The following is a 455-nucleotide window of genomic DNA, read 5'->3' as shown; positions in this document are numbered from 1 at the left end:
CAATACTCATTTGACATCGTTACAAGTAGTTCAAAATCAAGCAGTCCGAATACTAACACACAGCCCCTTCGATTTTAATGCTCAATCTTCACTCAATTCACTGCGAATTCTATCCGTACCTCAGCCTGTCCAACTTAACCTTGGTATCTTCATATACAAAGTAATTAATGAACATATTTCATTTCAATCCATCCCAAGGCCAGAGCTCACCAACACCAGCACCACGAGATTTGCGATTAACAGGAACCTAATTCTGCCTCAAGTACGCACCAATTATGGGAAGCAAAAAGTTTATTTTTCATCATTCTCTTTATGGAATACCTACCAGTGGAATTAAAAAACACTAAACCTGTACGTAAATCTAAAAATGAACTAAAAGCCCCGCCGCGGTGGCTCAGTGGTTAGAGCGCTCGACTACCGATCCGGAGTTCTCGGGTTCGAACCCGACCGCGGCG

The 455-nt window shown here is 42.6% G+C and overlaps 1 non-coding gene across 1 annotated transcript; it reads left to right on the top strand.

Annotated features, from left to right (window-relative positions):
• The first annotated feature begins 383 nt into the window (after window positions 1-383).
• Window positions 384-455, top strand: TRNAG-ACC (transfer RNA glycine (anticodon ACC)). The gene has a single exon. It is a non-coding gene; the product is annotated as a tRNA-Gly (tRNA).

The sequence above is a fragment of the Amblyomma americanum genome, chromosome 3, assembly GCF_052857255.1.
Source record: "Amblyomma americanum isolate KBUSLIRL-KWMA chromosome 3, ASM5285725v1, whole genome shotgun sequence".
In the NCBI taxonomy this organism is placed as follows: Eukaryota; Metazoa; Arthropoda; class Arachnida; order Ixodida; family Ixodidae; genus Amblyomma; species Amblyomma americanum.
Note: the sequence above shows the minus strand (reverse complement) of the source record. Positions and strands in the feature narration are given on the sequence as shown.